Below are 19,415 nucleotides of genomic sequence, written 5' to 3'. Positions count from 1 at the left end.
TTATGTTTTCCTGTCTTGGCTTGAATATATATATATATGTGTGTAGTTTTCAAACATTTTTGGGTCCACCCCCCTTTCTGGAAATTAACTTCTACCACAGCCCGCACTATTTATATATCTCCATCCATCCATTTTCTTAGCCGCTTATCCTTACAAGGGTCGCGGAGAGCGCTGGAGCCTATCCCAGCTGTTAACGGGCAGGAGGCGGGGTACAATGTGAAATGGTCGCCAGCCAATCGCAGGGCACATGGAGACAGACGACAGTCACACTCACAATCACCCCTCAGGGCAATTTATCCATCCATCCATCCATCCATCCATCCATCTTCTGAGCAAGTTTTCCTCACGAGGGTCATGGGGAGTGTTGGAGTCTATCCCAGCTGTTTTACACCCTGAACTGGTTGCCAGCCAATCGCAGGGCACATAGAGACTAACAGTCTCACTCCCAATCCCAGCGGGGCAATTTAGAGTGTCCAATTAATGCAATTTTTTGGAATGTGGGAAGAAGACCCACGCAGACATGGGGAGAACATGTTGCAAAGCGTTGGCCTCACAGTTCTGAGGACGGGGGTTCAATCCAGGCCCCGCCTGTGTGACGTGCACTTCATTGTGCACTGTGGCTTGAATTCAGCGTTCGAGGGGTCATCTCAAACTATTTGCAGCTAATGGACCCCAAAAAAATATTTTTATTTTCATCAGTCCACAAAATGTTCCTCCATTTCGCTGTAGACCAGTTGATGTGTTCTTTGGCAAATTGTAGCCTATTTGGCACTTGCTTTTTTTTTTTTTTTTTTAAACTGAGTAACTTTGCAGCAGGTTATTGTAAACAGGTTAGCTTCAAAAAGATATCTTACTGTCGCAGTACTGAGAGGTAACTCCAGACTGTCTTTGGGCATCCTGGAGTTGATCATTGGGTGTGTCCTTGTCATTCTGGTTATTCTGCCATCCATTTTGATGGTTGTGTTACGTTTTCCGCTACGTGTCTGGTTTTGCTCACCATTTTAAGGCATTAGAGATAATTTTAGCTGAACAACTTGGAATTTTTTGCACCGCTTTATAAGATTTCCTCCCTCCAATCAAACTTTTAATCAAAGTACACTGTTCTTCTGAACAATATGTTGAATGACCCAGTTTCCGCAGACTTTCAAGGAGAAATACAAGTTCAACAGGTGCTGGCTTCATTCTTAAATAGGAGACTGGGGGCCACCTGACTCACACCTGTTTTTCACAAAATTGATGACCTCACTGATTGAATACTACACTACATTTTTTTAACACACCCCTTTCAACAAATTGCCCAATTGCACAGCCTTAAGTGTGTGCATATCATGAATGCTGGGTCTTGTTGGTTTTGTGATTATCTACTGCACTTACTGGTATCTTGTTTGACATGTAGCTATAGAAAATACACTTAAAACGTGGATTAATCTGGTTAGTCACATTGAACTATTATATAAATATATATATTCTAGGAATAAAAGCTTTGGTTAAAACAAACCACCATAACGGTCTAAACACTAAACTGATGGATTTGAATGAGATCCCTTATTCTCCCTTTAATTTGTATCTGACTTTGTTGGAATAGTTTTTTTTTTCCTCTGCTCCCAGGACACAAAACAAGCAAGCTCAATCATCAAACACATTTGGATGAACTAGAACAGAAATGGTGAGCCTGGTCCTCTCTCACATTCTAAGGGTAACCACTGTAGGCCAAACCAGTCCACTGACTATAAGAGTGTTAGCACATCACCAGCATATACATGCAATATACAAACATAAATGTGTATTATATACAATAAATATCGGAGTAAGCACTGCTTAGAAATGTATGAGCACAGTATTCCCCCACATTAAGCACTGCTTAGAAATGTGTGAGCACAGTATTCCCCCACAAGGTATTTTTAGCTGGAAGTGTTGTCCTCCAGGAATTGGTGTGTGTTGGTGGCATTGCAGTGTGTAACTATTATAGCTGTGAATAGAGGTGGACTCTGTAGCAACCCTGTGGGCCAAGTTCAACACCATCATATTTGCTCTTTGGTTGGAAACCGGAGTCATTCTCCAGCCAATTCGGCTTCACTTACACCGAAGTCCTTCACTTGTAAAAGTACCATTATGATAAAGCTATTCTCTTCTGTATATTTCACATTCCAATAAAAATTTCATTTTGAAGAAAGAAACTAATGGCTCATTGTGTTAATCCTTTTATAGCACACAACAAATACCTTTCCCCTTAAACAATAATCCATGCATACTTGGTTCAAATTATGTTCATATGCCACTCATTTAACTTATCCATCTATCCATTTTCTTAGCCACTTATCCTCACAAGGATCACGGGGAGTGCTGGAGCCTATCCCAGCTCTCATCGGGCAGGAGGCAGGGTACACTCTGAACCGTTCGCCAGCAAATCGCAGGGCACATGGAGACAGACAACAGCTGCACTCACAATCACACCTCGGGGCAATTTAGAGTCTCCAATTAATGTTGCATGTTTTTGGGATGTAGGAGGAAATCGGAGTGCCCGGAGGAAACCCACGCAGGCATGTGGAGAACATGCAAACAGGTGGAGCCAGGACCGAACCCTGGACCTCAGAATTGTGAGGCCAACACTTAACAGCTGTTCCACCATGCCGCCACATTTACCTTATTTAGGGGCAAATTTAAAGACCTTTAAAATGCTGAAATAAAAAAAAAAGAAAGACAGTTGTGCTTGAATCTCATCAATACAGAAGCATACACATACAGTTGTAGTTAGGAGGCACAGTGGATATCTGATCAGATCAGCAGCCTCACAGTTCTGAGGACCGGGGTTCAAATCCCGGCCCGCCTGTGTGGAGTTCCCATGTTCTCCCAGTGTCTGCGGGGGTTTCCTCCAGGTATTCCGGTTTCTTCCCACATCCCAAAAACATGCAACATTAATTGGACACTCTAAATTTCTCTTACGTGTAATTGTGTGACTGTTGTCTGTCTGTATGTGCCCTGGGATTGTCTGGCAACCAGTACAGGGTGTACCCTGGCACCTGCCCGAAGATGGCTGTGATAGGCTCCAGCGCTCCTGTGACCATTGTGGGGATAAGCGGGTCAGATAATGGATGGATAGCGTATATTCAGCAGTCGCTTTGTTATGAATTTGATGTGAACCTCAGTATTTCAGTAGCATACAGCCACTTCACCCAAAAATGAAGACGAAAATGTCCACCACAGGAACTGTCATTTGTGCATTGGAATTCCACTTGAGGTTACACCAGTTGTTGTTATTTTGTTTTAACAAAGAGTTTTATCCCCCTTCATTGTTCTGCAACTCCTATAGAAGTGCCCTTGGAAAAATCACTGAACCTCTAATTGCTCCATTTTAGATGCTCAGTGCCCAGAAACGCATGACTGAACTAGCCTCGGGTGGCTACCGAACGGGGGAGAAAAACCTCAATGGGTAAACAGCCACCATGCGAATGTTGATTCTCTCTGGCTGTGGTTTAAAAGATGATATCCTTTCAAAGCCAATTTAATGGGTAACTACCCATCATTTCGATTTTCGAAAACTTTTCTTGGCAAGTTAGAAATAGTTTGACTAACAGCTGTAAACAAAACCTTCTGGAAGGTCCGGGGGGAAGAGAGACACAGTTTAAACCCAAACATGGATTTTAAAAGAAATTGAGTCTGTTTATTTATCTAATTTTACTTTTGATTGAATCCTAAAAATGCAAATGTTTGAAAATAGATCAACCTGGCATTTGTAGATAAAACACCACTAAAAAACGAGAGAACCAAATTTTTTTTGTACTTTTATGTTTCCAAAGCAAAGTGTATACTTTACTGCAGCCATGTGTCCAGTGAAGTTTCTAATATATATTTTTTTCAACAATCCTCTTATCTGTATGTCACACTTTTCAGAAAGTCACATGTAAAGATCTAATTTTCTATGCTAATACATTCGTTAAGTTGTGACTCAACAAAGAAAAAAAAACATTTGGGGGCTAATTGCGAGTGATAAATTGCACATGGTGCTGATTGGAATTTAAATCTGACTTATTAAAAATGGCCTTTTAAAAGCACCCAAAATACTGGGGTAATTTCTAATTTGAGATTGCACACTGTCATCTCAACAGATGTCAAATTGTTGGTGACTACTGTATTAAACACTGGGTGATGTTATCCACCTTGGAACAATTGCGAGAGCCCCAAAATTGTGAAATAAATAGAGGAAGAGGCAAACAAATGTCATACTTAAAGACAATCATTTGATCACTGATCATTTCAAAGATAAAAACATAAAAGTCAAGGTTTGGTTGATTTGACATCTCCTCCTTGGGTGACAATTGTCTGTCCATCGTGTGTAACATTGTGTTTAAAACTTGGAAAAAAATCCTTCAGAATAATGTTGACGAGACATCCAGCTTTCTGAGTGGAACTGTACAGGTAGGAGGATGCTCAAATTCACCCCATTTAGCGATTTTTGTGTGCCCTGCTTCAGTGTGAACTGTATGTGCGTGATTATTTTGTTGTTGTTTGTTGTCGCTGCTGATTGTTTTCTTGTGGCTCTCCAGGAACAGCGAGCAGTTTGTTGTACACCAGGGCTTTACTTAAAACATTTACCAGTCTTAGGTACATTGGATGGGCTGAGCCCATGACCCAATTTTATAAAGTGTGTGTTTCTTTCGGCTCGTCCCTTTCGGGGTCATCACAGCGTATCATCTCAGATGAACGCATATATATGTTTGGCACAAGTTTTTACACTGGGTGCCCTTCCTGACGCAACCCTTCTTAGGGAGTGGAGGCCCCAGTGGGATACGAACCCACAACCCCTGGTTTACCAAACCGGTGCTCTAACCACTGAGCTACGAGGCCTCCCTCCCAATTTTATAAAGTACCGTCCTGAAATTTGATCCAACTTTTTAGACCTTGAAAAAGACCATTTGGGGGATGACCAAAAAAGGCCCCACCTCATCACTAATAGATAATAATATGCATCCATCTATTTTATCCACCTCTTATCCTCACTAGTGTCACAGTTATGCTGCAGTCAATCCCAGGGAAGAGGAGGGGGGGGTACACTGAAATGGTTGCCAGGCAAACGCAGGATACATAAAAAAAATAAATAATAAATACAGGCAATTGAGAGTCTTCTGTTCACCTACTTTGCATGTTTTGGGGATGTGGGAGGAAGCCGGAGAACCCGGAAAAAACCCACACAGGCATGATCATCCAAAGGTGAGGCCATATTTGAACCCGGGTCCTAACCGTCAGACAGATATGCTAACCAGTCGTCCACCATGCTGCCATGTGCTATTTAAATGTGCAAAATAAGATGCAAAATTTGTCTCAGGTTTGCAAAATCACTGCATTTGCTAAATTAATCTATTTCCATATACTCCTCCCACATTAAATGCAATATGATTTTGGCTAGTCTCTAGCTCTACTAAAGAAGAAATATGTTGTTTATAAGGTCAGCTTTTGGCTTGAGTAATAGACAATACTGTTTTAAATGTAGCACGCTTTTATTTTGGCTGGTCCAGGAGGATGTGCTATTTAGTTACAATGCTGTAGCTTGTCTGAGCAAAGACAGAGCAGAGTGATCTTAATAATGTAGTTGTGAACCCCTAAAGTGACGATTTTGGGGAGATATATAAGTATATCTTTGGTCATTTTCACCTAAAAAATGATCATCTTGTATTTGTCTTCTTGTGTATTTACACAATTACTACAGTATATTGATTTCCAATTTAAACTGTTAATTGAAATGCATCTCATTTTCACGAGGGATACTTTTTTTGTCATTGCAAAAAAGGGTGCTATCACAACCATGTTTATTATTTTCTTTGGAAAACAAATGAAAAATATGTATTTTTTTCTAATTCATTTTGAGGATGAATCCATAGGGTGGGCTATGGCAAGTTGAGCCCATCCAAAATAAGGGTGGCCTTGCCACTGTTTCTGTTATTGGTTTAGCTGTATCTGGTTTAGAACACCATGGCAGCGCCAAGTGTCACAGTGCACTGGAATGTCTCAAATTCAAATTTTTGACTATAGTCTTTCTACAATGTGCAAAATGAATTGTGCTGCAATTTAACACATTTGGCAGATTTAATGTGTGTAGATCAGCTTCCTCACCAAGTTTGCATGCACAAACCTTCAGTCAACCAGGCCTTGGCAATGTATCAATTAAGATATTTAAGAGCTGTTTAAAGACTATACCTGACCTTGCAAGCACAAAATTATACTATTTGTTTATTCAGTTACAACTTAATCGCGATGTTCAATTAGCCAAATATTTATTCTTCCTTTATTTGAATCCATCTACTTCATTGCAAAGCTATTTCTAACAATCGATAGCACTTAAACCTCCCAAATTGATATTGGCACCTGAACTGGTTTACAATCAGAGACACTTTAATCACATTCGCACAGACACCAGAAATCCTTATTGGATCTAGCGGTATAATCCCAATCTCCCCAAAATTGTCCTTGTTCATACAGTATCCTGTGATTGCACACACACATTCATGCAAACTGAAAATTATTTATTTTGAAGGGAAATAAAGGTAGCAGGACGGTGAATGACTGTTGAGCACATCTACCTCAGAGTTCTGAGGACTGGGGCTCAAATCTGGTCTCGCCTGTGTGGAGTTTGCATGTTCTCCCGGTGCCTAAATTTCTTTTCACCAGGCTCTCTTGTTTTCTCCCACATCCCCAAAAATACATGGCAGGTTTGTTGAAGACTCTAAATTGTCTGTAGTTCAAAAGTTTTTTTGTGCGTGTGTGTATATATGTGCCCCGCGATTGGCTGGCAACCAGTTCAGGGTGGACTCCGCCTCTCACCAAGAGTCAGCTAGGATAGGCTCCAAGACATCCATGACCATAGTGAGGATAAGCGGTATAGAAAATGGATGGTTAGATATTAAAGGACTTTCAATTGTGCAATGATAAACATGCTTTTATCTCCCAAAATAGCTCAGTGAGGGGGACAGCAGATGCATTCTGTGGTGCCAAGAATCTGATATACCAGCTCTAGAAAACACCCAGCAGAAGGACAGATGGATGGACAGGTGGAAGTAGACAAAAAAATATGTTTTATTCAGCAGGGTGATGCACTAATACTGCTGTTGGTGAAAATTTGATTGGTGGACAACCGGAAAAGTTCTCTGTGAATATGGAATTTTTCGTTTCACCATGGGAGTTTTGCTATAATGATATGAACAATTTACTTATGACCTCTGACAAGAGGTTGGGGATTTCACAAGTGAAAATTACTTTTTGTTATTCAGGACATCCTAACTCAATTTGGTTGAGGGAGTTAACATGGCGTGTCTAACAAAGTCTCTTAAAGAGAACATTTTAATGGGTGCCTATTTGCATAATACTACACTAAACATAGCTTGCAATAAACTTCAGCGCCACCACAACTAGAAATAGCCTTTAAAAAGGCCTTAAGCTCCAATAGCTTTGTACGACTGACACTTAAAACAAACGTTAGTTCTTGTTAAAAAAAAAATAATAATAACAACAACAACAAAAAACAGCCTATGTAGCAATAAGCATGAGAAATAAAATCATGTCTATCATTTTTATGTTGCGATGTCTACTTAAAATCATCAAGTAAATGTCTCAAGCAAATGCAATTTATGGCATCAGGAGAATCAAAGACAATCAGTATATGAGGTGAAATTCAATAGACCAAACAGTTCCTTCGGTCAAGTTGATGGATTAACATATAAGACTATTTTTTCATCAGAATATAAATTTTTATCTTTCAACTGTGCAACCAGTGTTCCAGATTAAAGTTAATATCTAGTTAATCAAACATATGATCACATAAACACAACGGCTTGAAATGCCAAACTTCAAAATTGTTTACTTGTTGCTCACCAATAACAGTAAACAGTCAAAAGAAAATGAACTTTTACACAAACACTTATTGTTTGGTTAAAAACATTTTGCTCTAGTTTATATCCATCTATTTTCTTTGCTGCGTATACTGAACTGGCTGCCAGCCAATCGCAGGGCAAATTGAAACAAACAGCCACACTCACAATCACACCTAGGGGTAATTTACCGTGTCCAATTAATGGTGCATGTTTTTGGGATGTGGGAGGAAACCGGAGTGCCCGGAGAAAACCCACGCAGGTACGGGGAAAACATGCAAACTCCACACAGGCGGGTCTGGGGTCGAACCCGAGACCTCAGAACTGTGAGGCCAACACTTTCCAGCTGATTCACCGTACCGCCTTTAGTTTTTATCTCTATTCAAAGTTAATTTCATTGAAATTAGTGAAATACATAATTCACCCCCGCTCACTCACAAATATATTCTGTATAGTATTTACACTATATATACTATCCACTAAATTTCTATATTGATTATTGTACAACACAGTCCTGTATTGTCATTTCAAAAATAGATCAACAGTGACACGACAATGACAGCCAATACAAAAGCTGTGTAAAAAAAGAAATTGTCTTTTTACAAACATCAATTCATATTTTTTTTTTTTTTCATGAGGGCACGTCCTCATTAAAGTCATGGGAGAGCTGAGCTGAAGCCAATCCCATCTGATTTTTAAACAAGATGGGATGAACTCACCAGCCGATTGCTGGGTGCATATTAGGGCTTTTCCACCAACCAGCCCAGGAACTTTGTTCCTGGTAGCAAAAGGTTCTTATGTGGTTTGTTTTTCCATCGCACAATTAGTTCAGGTGGGTAGTTTAAGCAAACGAGGCTGATGTTGCTCATTACTGTCAAGTGAGCAGCACTTCTATAAGGTTTAATCTAAAACAAAAAATTACATTTGACTTCATGGACAGCTTTTAGTCAGCACTGTGAAGTATTTGGTAGCTGTAAATGTGTTTGTATGGATGGAGGAGGAGGGGGGATTAATTTGCCAACATGTTTATTATCATAATTTGCAGTGGTGTGAAACTGCACTGGATCAGACTTAAAAGACTCGGACAAAATATTGGGTACATTGGAGTGCAGCTCAACATGACAACAATAAACTGATAATTATTGTTGTAACGGTATGAATTTTTGAATTAGATCTCATTAGATTGCGCAGGTGTTCCTATTGTTAACTCAATGGGTTCACTGGAATGTTTATATATTTGTCTAAATATAGCTAATGTACATATTTCTGGTCTGAAGTACCAACATCACACCCACTCCACCAGCAAGTAAAATCTTTCAAGTGGGTGTTTTGCACTACACTTGAAAATGATCATGAACTGCTCGTATCGCAACGCAAGAGTGGGAAAAGAGAGAGAAAAAAAAACGATGGAGTGGATTTTTCCCATCTCCACTTTCTCTTAAGTATTCTTGCACATACCCTCAGAGAAAGCGCCCCATCGCAGCACTCCGTCCCCTTATTCAGGCATCCCACCGACGCACACATCAGCTCTGTGCAAGCCAAGCATTATTGAAATTCTCCCCACGCACTGAATTGACGTACCACGACTGCAATCCGTTTCGTGCCCTATCCAGAATGTGATGAGCGGTGTTTGAAGAGCAACACCAGCACAGACCTTTTTTCTTCTTTTCCATCTTTTTTATTTTAATATTGCACTAAAACAATCAAGAAGTGTAACATGAATGTAATAGTGACCTGATTCCCCACTAATAGATACACACACACACACACATATATACATATATAAAATCATCACCATCATTATAATCAATCGTCACCCATAAATCCATTTCATTCACCCAACACCCAAGCGCGATGAATCCTAACTCTGTCCGCGGGGTGAGCGCATATGCACCCGGCTGAGCGTCTTACCTTGAGCGCTTCTATATCCAAAGATGCTGAGCGTTCCATGAGGGACGGTGACGGCTAGTGCCACTCTGGAACCAGCATAGAAGTCCCGTATGATGACCGAATTGAGGAAACTCTATATAGTCCTATAAACTGAATTGGAGAAAAGTTGGGGTGCTCTTTAGAATCGAAAACTCTGCTGCAACATCTTCTGGACCACCATCATTAATTCGTAGCAATGGACTTTCAGTGGAGTTGCTTCTCCTGGGTGGAGGTGTTGTGAAAATTTGGGCTCGTACTTAAGTCAAAGTGGTTCTCTCCCTTGCAGAGGATGCACACTTATCGCCTCTCTTGGTCTCAGTTACATTTGAGTAAGAAATCCCTCTCTGCTGGAATGAAGGCAGGATCTCCAGTGACCCGTCGCGGTGCAGTCAAGTGAGTGTCGTTACATCCTTGTGTGCCCATGCAGCAGTCTTGAGGAGCCCAGAGAGCAGATGATGTTGAGACTTTAGCGACCATGCGGCAACCCGCAAGCGATAGCAGCTCTCCCCAAAAGAAGAGGAAAGAGAACAGAATGTGAGGGCGCGTGCGTGCGAGAGAGAGCGAGAGAGAGAGAGAGAGAGAGAGAGAGAGAGAGAGAGAGAGTAGGGGGGGTGGAGAGGGGAGGGGGGACTGATGGGAGAGGGAGGGTGTGTGCGAAGGAGAACCGCAAGAGTTGACACACAACAGGAGTGATGGACACAAGCTGGGGAACACAACCCTACCAAATCATTTTGAGCCATAGGAACTTGGTAGATATGCATAATATTGCATTTTTTGTTCAAATGTTGACACTGCTCTTCACTACTCAAATGTTACATAACACAAACAGAAATGATTCTTGAATATTTTCAACAATTATTTGATCAAAGAATCATTATTATTGAATATTATTAGTATTGATTGTTGCAGAGAGTTGTGTAAAAGATACGTCAATATCTTATTTTAAATCAAATAAACAGTTGGCACACATTTCTGACTTTAAACACACAAACACACACACACACACACAAATAGGGCCAGAGCTATAAGCAGTTTTCAGTGGCAGCCACAGTCATCCCAGATGGAAACCTGCCATCCATCGTCCACGGCCACCCCGCGGAAGCCCCAAAAATTGTTTTTTCAGGCAAAATATTCCGATCAGCAGATGCTATTCTGCCACCACTCTTTCAGTGTGGCTGTATGCTGTTTTTGCTCTCCACAGACATCTATGAGTGCTTTAATTTTGTAAGAGTAAATGCTGATCTCATCAGACTGTAAAGATCGTAAATAGTGGGGATTGGGTGCAACACTCCTGGACAGCTTCCTGGCTTTTTGGGCAACAAGTATTTAATCCAGATTGTACCAAAGATAACCAAGCCTATCCTTATTGCACTCACTGTACCATCTACACCAGTGTTTGTGGAAAGATTAGGACTGAACAAGGAGGACTTTCTTCACTGGCAAAAATCTTCATTGAGAAAGAGAGACATTTGAAGCTCATAGAAGAAAAGGAGGATTTACAGCGGCATAAAAGACATTCTTATTCTGAGAGGTATATCAACTTCATCTACAAGCACGTCTTAAATTGGTAGATGTTTTAACCTAGCACATGTTTTTTCACAGCTCAAGAGGCATGGCCAAACCAATGACATACTGTATATCAATATCGATGTCTCCCATCTTTCTTCAGTATTGACTCTGCCATTTGCAGGGTCATGGGTCACTTGCTTGATTTCTGCGTTGATTCAGCTACAATGTGAATGTGAGTGTGAACTATTGTCTATCTGTACTCTGTATTTGCCTGACGACCAGTCCAGAGCGTAGCCTGCCTTTCAACTGTCAGTCAGCTGGGATTGGTTCCAGATACCGCCATCCATTACTGAGGAACTGGTAAAGAAAATAAATGGATGGGTGGACTTCCTTAAAAAAATCTTGCTATGTTGTGGATCGTTTAATGATGGAAGCCTGAAACAAAGACTAAAAGGATAATCAATATTGATAATTGATTCATTTCATTTCATGTTTCATTAATCACAACTGATTCTGTCATTTTGTGTTGTCATAGTTAATTTCCTTGCCTTCCATGTGCTTCAGTTTGCATTGAGCAAATGTGGGAATGTTAGTGTGAATGGTTATCTGTCTATATCCTGTGATTCAGAATGACTCAGAAAAAGTGTCAATTTTGGTCCTGTTGGATCTGCGTGGCTTTTGATACGGTAGATCACAATATACTGCTAAACAGGTTGGAAATGTGGGTAGGACTGAATGGAACAGTCCTCAAATAGTTCAGGTCCTACCTACCTACTTTGTAACCATTGGGAGTGCTCAATCTCAACAAATGGCAATGACATATGGGGTCCCTCAAGGGTCAGTTCTTGGCCCCCTCCTGTTCAGCCTACCCTTGGATGAGAATTTTCAGAACTTTAGTTTTGACTGGTGGTGACACACAGTTATATGTAGCAGTGTCTCAAAAACACTATAGTTCAATTGAGATGTTGTGACACTGTCTAAAGCAGATAAATAACTGGTTGAAACATTTTTTCCTTCAACTGAACCACAAAAAAAAACTTTGGGGCAATAAAGAAAAAAATTATTGCTGCTTATAAACACCTGCACTGACAATCTTTAAATAGTAAAGACCAAGTCCAAAACCTTAGTGTTCTGATAGATTCCGACCTGACCTCAGCTGTAGCTCGTTCAGAAGGTTCCAGCTAGGGTTCTGACCAGAACAAAGAGATCAGAGCATATAATTCCAAATCTAAAGTCTTTACACTGGCTTTCAGACAGCTTTAGAATACCTTTTAAGGTTCTGCTACTGGTCTATAAACCCCCAAAAATCGTTTAGGTCGTGAATACATGAAATAAATGTTAATGTAATGGAATACAAACCCTTGACAGTTGGGTCAAATAGTGGAGTGCTGAGTCCAAAGCAAACATGTTGAAGCAGCATTTAGCTATTATGTTGCAAAAAAATGGAATAAATTACCAACAGAGGTGATGTCAACCACAACTGTGAGTTTTCAAATCCAGACTACAAACTCTTTTTTTTTCATGTGTAGTTCCACTTTTCAATTATATTTCTTGCAAGAAAACATCCCAAGCAGGTTGGAACACCTGGCAGAAGGTTTCTGGTGTGTTATGTGACAGAAGAGTTTCTGCTAGGATGAAAGGCAAAGTTTATAAAACAGTGGTGAGGCCAGCCATGATGTATGGATGAGAGACCGTGGTACTGAAGTGACAACAGGAAGCAGAACTGGAGGTGGCAGAAATGAAGATGTTGAGGTTCTCGCTAGGAGTGAGCAGGTTGGATAGGGTTCAAAATGTGCTCATTAGAGGGACAGTTCATTAGAGGGAAGTTCGAGAGAACTTCGATGGTTTGGACATGTCAAGAGGTGAGAGAGTGAGTATATTGGTAGAAGGGTACTGAGGATCGAGCTGCCAAGCAAAAGAGCGATAGGAAGACCAAAGAGAAGGTTGATGGATGTTGTGAAGGAAGACATGAGGGCACTTGGGGTGAGAGAATAAGATGCAGGAGATAGACTTAGATTGATAAAGATGACACGGTGCGGCGACCCCAAACAGGACAATGTGCCTGATGTGGGAATGTTCGTCTGGGGAAGAAAAAAATAAAAAATACAAAAAATAAATCAGGATTTCATCAAGATATACGAAAACATGCCTATTGAGCATCTCGCAAAGAATGTCATTGACAAAGTACTGGAACACTACTGGTGCATTTGTCAGTCCAAAAGGCATCACCAGATACTCCTAGAGCCCCGTGGGCATGTTAAAGGCAGTTTTACGTTCATCTCCCTCCCTGACGGTACGGTTTCCTTAGGTCCATCTTAGTAAATATCCTTGCTCCTTTCAGCAGTTCGAAGGCCGTGGCAATAAGGGAAAAGGGGTACCTGTTTTTTATGATGTTATTCAGCCCCCGGTAGTCAATGCAGGGACGCAGGGACTTGTTCTTTACGAAGAAGAAGCCCACTCCGGTGGTTGATGACGAGGGTCGGATGAGACCTGCCGCCAGCGACTCATTCACGTAATCCCTCATGGCTTGATGTTCGGGGCCTGTGAGAGAGAAAAGTCTTCCCCGGGGGGTGAGGTACCGGGAAGTAAATTAATAGCACAGTCATACAGTTGGTGAGGCAGAAGGGACTTGGCCTTTGCTTCAGAGAATACCTCCTTTAGATCAGAGTAGCAGTCAGGGACCGAGGTTAAATGCGGGTCCTGCGGCGAGTCCCGCAGGTGTTCTGAAGTGACCTGCGAACCCTCTTTATCAGGGGATGCGAAGCACATGTCTCCGCATTTTGGACCCCACGACTTGATTTGTCTGGATGACCAGTCAATGACAGGGTTATGTTGTCTGAGCCAGGGAATCCCCAAGATGATCTCATTGCTTCATGAATCAAAAACGTGAAAACTTAAGCATTCAGTGTGTGCGTCTGGGAACGTCATGTCTAAGGTCTGAGTGCGATTATGTCTAAGGTCTAAGTGCGGTAAGTAATCCTGCACAAAAACTTGCCATTGGCAGCAGAACCGTGTTGAAGGCACTGCGTTCTAAATGTCTCTAAGCTCAATAAGTCAATCACTCGTGGGTTCAGGAGATTGGCGTCAGACCTGGAGTCGATGAAGGCTTTAGCCGTGTAAAAAGGAGTTTGACAGTAGGATGCCACGAGGTGCAGTTGTGTGTTAGTGTAGAGCGAGAATAGCAGAGATGAGAAGACACAACCTTGGGGTGCTCCGGTGCTGATGGTGCGTGTGGATGAGGTGGTGTCCCCCAGCCTCACCTGTTGTGTCTGTCCATCAGGAAGTTGTAGATCCACCGGGAAATGGCAGGTGAGACGCCGAGCTGGAGAAGTTTGAAGGAGAGGAGCTGAAGTCCATGAACACGATCCTCGCATAGGTACCCTGGCTGTTGAGATGTTCAAGGATGAAGTGCAGACACATGTTGACCGCATCATCCACAGACCTGTGACGCTCTCGAGGTGGTCCAGCACAAGGCATTCAAAGGACTTCATGACCACAGATGTCAAGGCAACAGGCCTTAAAACCCGAGACTGCTGCATTTTTGGGGACTGGTATAATGGTGCAGTATTTGAAGCAGGCTGGTACTTCACAGAGTTCGAGAGACCTGTTGAAGATTTTTGCATAAAACAGGAGCAAGTCGGTCGGCACAGATTTTGAGGCAGGATGGGGACACAAGGTCTGGGCCCAGTGCTTTGTTGATCTTTTGTTTATTAATTTTTAGATATAATAGAGCCTAAATGAAAACAACAGTTTGTTCCCGCTGTCCTTACTCTCCTTTCGAGAACTGCTACCAGGCTACTTCAGGTAGCACGCCTCATGATGCTAGTGGCAGGGTTCAGTTTGGAGAGGCAGAGAAAAGTTTTTGCCTGTTTGTTTGTTGGGTGGCACGGTGGTACAACTGGTTAGAACGTTGGCCTCACAGTTCTGAGGATTGGGGTTCAAATCCCGGCCCTCCTTGTGTGGAATTTACATGCTTTCCTCATGCCTGTGTTGCTTTTCTCCTGGCACCACTCGTTTCCTCCCACATCCCCAAAACATACATTAATTGGACACTTTAAATTATGAGTGCGGATGATTATTCATTTCTATGCACCCTGCGATTGGTTGGCAGCCACTTCAGAGTGTCCCTCCTGCCTGAAGATAGCACGCCCTATTATCCTTGTCAGAATAAGCGGCTCAGAAAATGGATGGATGGATGTTTGTTTTGCTTAGATTTTTTTTGTTGTTGCTTTTTTTTTTTTTTTAAATAGATTGTAACACGGGAGATTTCCAGGACAATATTAATATTAAGGCCGTCGGGACAGAGGAGTAAAATACAGTACTGTTCCAGCCAAAACGAGATACTTGATAGGTATGGTGGATGGAATAGTCTCCGCGTCTTACAACCCTCAACAGGATAAGCGATATAGAAAACACATCGATGGATACAAATTTTGTCACAGATGATATGTTGACTCTATATCTCGACATTTGAAATGTTACAATGCAGTTCTTCAGTAAACGTTTTTTTTTTTAAGTTGCCTGGCGCTGATGCATACAGAATGCATCAAATGTAAGCAAATCATCTCTGGCAGAGAAATGACACAATTTAAAGAATCAATAACCATGGGAATGAGTTTTAAATCTGCATTCCACTTCTGTTCGTCAAATTCTTCATTAGCTACAGACATTGTGTAGAACTGGTAATGATGGGCTATACTGCATTTTGTCCCTTCTGTCCCTATAAAAGCCTAAAAACTGAACTAATGTCGTAAGACTAAAGGTGTCATGCAACAGAATTAGTGGTTCCTTGTAAAAAATTGTACTGAATGTTATCTTCCTCTTATCTTCCTTTAGCTTCATAACAATGTCGCCGCCTGCCGACCATCAGAGTATTGATATGATCATTTGTCACACTGGAGAAGAAAAGAGCAGAGGAACAGAAAGAAAATTAGGGGAACCACAGGGTTGTATTCATCATATGCATTTATTGTAGGAGTGCTGTATATCAGTTCTGTGCACCTATTAGCTGAAATGAGTTGTGAAATAAGATTTACAACTAAAAATAAGTTACTTGTACAGCAGAACTCATATTTTTATCATTACACTTTTACATCTGGAATTGGATTTGATAAATTATAGTACATTGGTGGGATTAAAGTGGAGGGGAATGTGGCATGTCACTTCTGTTCCTGCACCTGCACTGTGACAAATGGAAGTGGGTGCTCTAACAAGAAAAAGGCAATAGATGGCAATCAGTGGCCTTTACTGTGAAGCCACAAAAACAAAACAAAAAAAGGCAAAAACCTCTGTCCTGCTATAAAAGCCAGTTAAGTCCTGTTGCAGCATACACTGTTCTAATTAGAACGTGACACCAGCAAAGCAACAACTCTAATTGCTTTCATTTTGGTATCCTGTTGATAGTCTAGCAGCTGGGGTCTATCCCAGCTGACTTCGGGTGCAAGGCAATGTGGACAAGTAGTTTCTTTTCATGCCATGTGAACCAGGTGAGTGAAACTGCTCATTTTTTCACACTACACTGTGATGTCCCAATTTACTCTTATTCTGTTTAATTTGTTCTTTTGGGAATACGATGGCCCCCTTCCCAACGATAGGTGATGATCTGAATCAAAAGGCAGTTGTGAATCATCCACCAAGAGGAAAATGATGCCAAGTCAGCTGCAAAGAAGTCAGCTAAGTAGTAACTACACTATCAACGTCCAAGCTATAATTCAAAACAAATCATCAGAAATGACAAACGACAGAATCCAACTTTACTTTGATTTTTAGGGCATGGTACTTTCATCTTGACTCAAATCACAGGAAGGAAAAATAAACTCCAGTTCAAAACTATTGCAACCATGAGGCCAATTCATTTATGTTTTTCTGTAGACTGAAAAAAATGGACTTGACATTGAGAGATGAATATATGAAATCCCACTGTTCAACTCAAAATATAACAAATCTACTCAGCCCCTTTTTTGTACTAACTCCATGATGCCTGTGACCCAGTGACATCGCCATAGTTTCGGATTCATTTTTTTTATGCTTTATAGCATTGTGATGTCCATGTTGATGGCAAAAGCAAATCTAAAGAATGATATAATTGTTCAAATCTGTTTGGTTCATCCTTGTGTGTTGTGTATAAGTAAATATAGTGCTTCAGATAAACAGTGAGTTCGCCTAGGATAGCAGAGCCATTTGTAACCGGTAACCCATTTTATTAGAGAATCATAGGCGAGCCGGACAACAACCTAGCTTGCTGTTGCTGAGATGGTGGCTTTGCACATGAAAGATTTCAGCAGTTTGTGATTTCAGTTCATAATTTTTGTTAGTAATTTTTTGGACAAGTTCTTCCTGACAACTCCCATTTTCACATTGCTTTGCGTGCTGCTTTACATCTGCCTTTCAGATGCACACTTTATTTATTCATTCATTTTCCATACTGCTTGTCCTCAATGGGGTTGCAGGCCAATCCCAACTACAGTATCTCTGGGCAAGAGGCAGGGTAAACCCTACGCTGGTCATCAATCAATCTTGTTCGCAATCAACTTAGTAGACGGAGCCACAGCAGGATGACACCAAGAGAAGAATAAAAATTAGTGATGTTACAAGATGTGTCAAGGCTTTGAAGCATGTCTCAAATCATGAGTAGGCGTTTTCCAGGCAGTGTGCATCAAGGCCTTAAAACCCGACGGACCCGAACTCATTTGTCGAAGTCCCAAGCCTTGGTGCCCGGCTGTACCACGTGATGGATTCGGGAAGTGGTTCAGAATTTGGCACTGTTTTGACAGCAATATAAAACCCTCAGGCTCTGACATTAAAATCTGTTTTTTTTTTTGGAAAGTTACAGTCATTTGAGAGTATGGATAGTGTGAAAAGTTTGGTTTACGTGAGTTTGGAGGATTTAAAAAGAAGATCCATCCATCCCTCTGTTTTCAGAGCCACTTATCCTTACAAGGGTCACGGGAATGCTGGAGCCTACGCCAGCTATCATTGGGCAGGAGTCAGAGTACACACTGAGCTGTTTGCGAGCCAATCGCAGGGCACATAGGAACAAACAACCTTCTGCACTCCAAATCACAACTGGGGGGTACTTAGTCTCCAATTAATGCACGTTTTTGCAATGTGGGAGAAACCTGGAGTGCCTGCAGGCACATGGGGCACATGCAAACTCCAGACAAGCCGTGCCGATATTTGAACCCCGGTTCTCAGAACTGTCAGGCCAACGCTCCAACGAGTTGCTCCACCGTGCCACCACTAGAGAGAAGATTTAAAAAAAAAAAAAACATTCAATAAAATCTCCCCTTTACATCATTTTCAAGTTCACCAAGCTTCCGAGTTTCAGAAGTACTATTATTTTCCCCAGCCTATATAAGCCCATGCAAGGTCACATACAGTATAAACATGATGAAACTCGCCATACCACATAAAGTGGAAGAATTATTTTTAATCATACTTTGTTGATTTTTTGTTCATACTTTTTTTGGAGAACATTGTCATTCTTGGCCGGCACAGTTGATCAGCTGGAAACCGTTGGCCTCACAGTTCTAAGGTCCCCGGTTCAATCCCGGACCCGCCTGTGTGGAGTTGGCATGTTCTCCCCGTGCCTGCCTTGGTTTTCTGCAGGCACTCCGGTTTCCTTCCACATCCCAAAAACACGCAACATTAATTGGAGACTCTAAATTGGCCCTAGGTGTTTTTGTGAGTGCAGCTCTTTATCTCGATATAACCTGTGATTGGTTGGCAACCAGTCCAGGGTGCCTGTTGAAAGTTGTGATTGGCTCCAGCACTCCCCGCGACCCTTGTAAGGATAACTGGCTAGGAAAATGGATGGATGGTCATTCCTAAAAGCCAAAACAACATCACATGTGAAGATACAGGTGCCTGTAATTACACAGATGGCCAGCAGGTGACATCTTGGACAGGTGAGCCTTCAAGAAAAACCTTTGGAAACTTCAATTGCTTGGCAACCAGTTAGGGAGTAGCATGCGTCCTGATGGATGATAGCTTGGCTAGGCTCCAGCACTCCTGTGACCCTTTGTGAGGATAAGCAGCTCAAAAAGTGGATGGATGGATGGGTTAGAATCTCCAAAAGGCTTGAGCTCACCATCACTAAAAGTAAACCTAATCCACACA

General features: G+C 41.6%; 1 long non-coding RNA gene across 1 annotated transcript; it reads right to left on the bottom strand.

The window, feature by feature from the left end:
* Positions 1 to 7,167: 7,167 nt before the first annotated feature.
* Positions 7,168 to 18,848, bottom strand: LOC133506644 (uncharacterized). Its single transcript, XR_009796565.1, has 3 exons — positions 18,758 to 18,848; positions 13,676 to 14,901; positions 7,168 to 13,378 (listed from the first exon to the last, which is right to left on the bottom strand). It is a non-coding gene; the product is annotated as an uncharacterized LOC133506644 (long non-coding RNA).
* Between the last annotated feature and the right edge of the window lie 567 nt (positions 18,849 to 19,415).

The sequence above is a fragment of the Syngnathoides biaculeatus genome, chromosome 9 (assembly GCF_019802595.1).
Source record: "Syngnathoides biaculeatus isolate LvHL_M chromosome 9, ASM1980259v1, whole genome shotgun sequence".
In the NCBI taxonomy this organism is placed as follows: Eukaryota; Metazoa; Chordata; class Actinopteri; order Syngnathiformes; family Syngnathidae; genus Syngnathoides; species Syngnathoides biaculeatus.
The sequence above is the reverse complement of the archived record's forward strand: the minus strand, read 5'-3'. Positions and strand labels throughout refer to the sequence as shown.